The following is a 3,983-nucleotide window of genomic DNA, read 5'->3' as shown; positions in this document are numbered from 1 at the left end:
CCCCCTGTAACCATCGATAGAAGACATATATTACACTTTTCTCAAACAAAGCCCATGACCTCAACAAGGAGGACGATGTAGGAAGCGGCCTGCTTCATGCTTGGATGCAGTACCGCTGGCTGTAGGATTGAAGGCCATGGTGCCGGCGGCCTGGGATAATGTGGTGTCACTGACCCCTGTTGCACAGGTCACGATAAGCTAGAGCAGCGACTGCACAATTTTCTCATCATCAACGGATAATCTTACACTGGTTTGCTTCTCACACATTTCTCGCTGGTCTCAACGGCTAGGGCAGATGTCATGTCATTGGCCGTATCCACATGGTGCGTGGCAAGCTTGGGTGACTACCTCGTTCGTCCTCAACGTTGTTCCCCGTTGGCGGCATAGTGTTCCTTGTTCCTCCTGGCTTTTTCCCACGTCTATGTTGTTGAAGGAGGAGACTAGGAGCAAAAAGAGAAGAGGGAAAAGTAGAGAGAGGAAGAAGAACATGTGTAGTGTCACTTATGATGGAGAAGAAAGGGCGTCCAGGGAGAGATGGCTTCATGAATGGAGGGAGGGGCATGGGCGCATTGATTAAGTAGTTGGGCGTTGGTGGTTGAGGTCTGTGCTCACTGACAACGTCAGTCTGAAAAGAACATCCAATACAAGCCTATATTATATGAGATACATGGTTCAAAATCTCACTAATACAGACTATCTAATATAGCAATGTGAATCCCGAGGCAAATGAATGGGGCAGATTCCAGTGGGTGTAGTCGCCGTGTGCTCCTATGCAATTTCGACATTTTGATGTTTTTATTAGTCACGGTAATCACATGGTTCATCCATAAACACCAAAAATATCTCTACTTTTATTTCAAACGAAACACTAAATACATTATCAAGTTATTATATAAATAAAAAACTCATAAGCAATCTTCAATACTATATGTACTCCCTTCGTCCGAAAATACTTGTCATCAAAATGGATAAAAAGTGATGCATCTAAAACTAAAATATGTCTAGATGCATTCTCTTTTATTCATCTTGATAACAAGTATTTTTGGCCGAAGGGAGTACAACATAACCAAACTAGCATGACGTACTTTTTTACAGCATTTTTGCTAGGCCATGAACGCCTACACTGCACATTTCGTCCATGCCCCCAGCGCGCTCACGGGCAGCTTATAAGTCATACACACCAGAGGAGGCAAATTTTCATGTTTTGACCCTTTTTAAAAATCTATTCAAGATTTGACCCTAGTTTGAAATTTTTTCAATATCTGACCCTTTTGCTACCGCCAGCGTCCATGACGGTAGGGTCTAACAGCCTACTGCCAGGGACTTTGGCGGTAGGAAACATCGCTATCGCCAACCGGGCTGGCGGTAGTCTGCACAACCATACCGCCAAGGTGCTTGACGGTAGGCACGAGCACGCACTGTGTTCAATACTTAGGAGGTTTTTGGTGGTAGAGCATACAACCCTACCGCCAGGGACCTTGGCGGTAGGCTGTTATACCCTACCGCCATGGTCCCTGGCGGTAGGCTGTTATACCCTACCGCCATGGTCCCTGGCGGTAGCAAAAGGGTCAGATCTCAAAAAAAATTTAAACTAAGGTCAAATCTCGAATAGGTTTCAGAAAAGGGTGAAAACACAAAATTTAGCCACCAGAGGACGCGCCTCTACATGCGTGCATGGTGCGGCCCCACCACCGCCGTTGTTGACAATCGGGTCATGTTCCCCCACCTGCTACAAGCCAGGTCCCTTCCGGACATCTATAATTACACACTCTGCATGTCAGGTCCTTTGCGTCAGATGTGTACCCGACGAGTCCACTAGACCAATGTGGACTCGGGTATTTTGTAACTATGGACCGATGTATGTCCCCTTTTCTCTTAATGCGCATATCACATCGCCTGGAGCAGCGGCTGGATATCTGCGTGCAGCTGCCGCTGCGTGTAGGACATCCGCTCTCATGTTTCACCTGTTGGAAATATGCCCTAGAGGCAATAATAAAAGTATTATTATATTTCAATGTTCATGATAAATGTCTTTTATTCATGCTATAACTGTATTATCCGGAAATCGTAATACACGTGTGAATACTTAGACTACAATATGTCCCTGGTGAGCCTCTAGTTGACTAGCTCGTTGTGATCAACAGATAGTCATGGTTTCCTGACTATGGACATTGGATGTCGTTGATAACGGGATCACATCATTAGGAGAATGATGTGATGGACAAGACCCAATCCTAAGCATAGCATAAAAGATCGTGTAGTTCGTTTTGCTAGAGCTTTGCCAATGTCAAGTATCTCTTCCTTCGACCATGAGATCGTGTAACTCCCGGATACCGTAAGAGTGCCTTGGGTGTATCAAACGTCACAACGTAACTGGGTGACTATAAAGGTGCATTACAGGTATCTCCGAAAGTATCTGTTGGGTTGACACGGATCGAGACTGGGATTTGTCACTCCGTATGACGGAGAGGTATCTCTGGGCCCACTCGGTAATGCATCATCATAATGATCTCAATGTGACCAAGGTGTTGGACACGGGATCATGCATTACGGTACGAGTAAAGTGACTTGCCGGTAACGAGACTGAACAAGGTATTGGGATACCGACGATCGAGTCTCGGGCAAGTAACGTACCGATTGACAAAGGGAATTGTATACAGGGTTTGATCGAATCCTCGACATCGTGGTTCATCCGATGACAACATCGAGGAGCATGTGGGAGCCATCATGGGTATCCAGATCCCGCTGTTGGTTATTGATCTGAGAGCGTCTCGGTCATGTCTGCATGTCTCCCGAACCCGTAGGGTCTACACACTTAAGGTTCGGTGACGCTAGGGTTATTAGGAAGACTAGTATGTGACTACCGAATGTTGTTCGGAGTCCCGGATGGGATCCTGGACGTCACGAGGAGCTCCGGAAGGGTCCGGAGGTAAAGATTTATATATGGGAAGTTGTCAAACGGACACCGGGAAGTTTCGGGGTCATACCGGTATTGTACCGGGGCCACCGGAAGGGTTCCGGGGGGTCCACCGAGAGGGGCCACCCCTCCCGGGGGGCCACATGGGCTGCGTGGGGCAGGGAGCCAGCCCCTGGTGGGCTGGCCGCACCCCCTCCCTTGGGCCCTTGCGCCTAGGGTTGAGGGGGGGAACCCTAGAGGGGGCGCCCCCTTGGCTTGGGGGGCAAGCCACCCTCTCCCCCTCTCCCCTTGGCCGCCGCACCCCCCCTAGATGGGTTCTAGGGGGCCGGCCCCCTTCTCCCTTCCCCCTATAAATAGAGGGGTGAGGGGAGGGCAGCCAGACCACCCTCCAAGGCGCAACCCTCCCCTCCCCAACACCTCTCCTCCTCCGTTGTGTGCTTGGCGAAGCCCTGTCGGAGTACTGCCTCTCCACCATCACCACGCCGTCGTGCTGCCGGTGGAGCTGTCTTCCTAAACCTCTCCTTCCCCCTTGCTGGATCAAGAAGGAGGAGACGTCTCCCGTCCCGTACGTGTGTTGAACGCGGAGGTGCTGTCTGTTCAGCACTTGGTCATCGGTGATTCGAATCACGTCGAGTACGACTCCATCATCACCTTGCAAGCTTCCGCACGCGATCTACAAGTGGTATGTAGATGCAAACTCTCTCCCTTGACTCGTTGCTTAGATGAACTCATAGATGGATCTTGGTGAAACCGTAGGAAAAATTTTAATTTTCTGCAACGTTCCCCAACAGTGGCATCATGAGCTAGGTCTATGCGTAGTTCTCTTTGCACGAGTAGAACACAATTTTGTTGTGGGCGTGGATTTTGTCATCTTACTTGCCTCTACTAGTATTTTCTTGCTCAACGGTATTGTGGGATGAAGCGGCCCGGACCAACCTTACACGTACGCTTACGTAAGACCGGTTCCACCGATTGACATGCACTAGTTGCATAAGGTGGCTGGCGGGTGTCTGTCTCTCCCACTTTAGTTGGAGCGGAATCGATGAACAGGGCCCTTATGAAGGGT

This window comes from Triticum aestivum, chromosome 7A (assembly GCF_018294505.1).
Source record: "Triticum aestivum cultivar Chinese Spring chromosome 7A, IWGSC CS RefSeq v2.1, whole genome shotgun sequence".
NCBI lineage: Eukaryota > Viridiplantae > Streptophyta > Magnoliopsida > Poales > Poaceae > Triticum > Triticum aestivum.
This window is presented reverse-complemented; position numbering follows the sequence as displayed.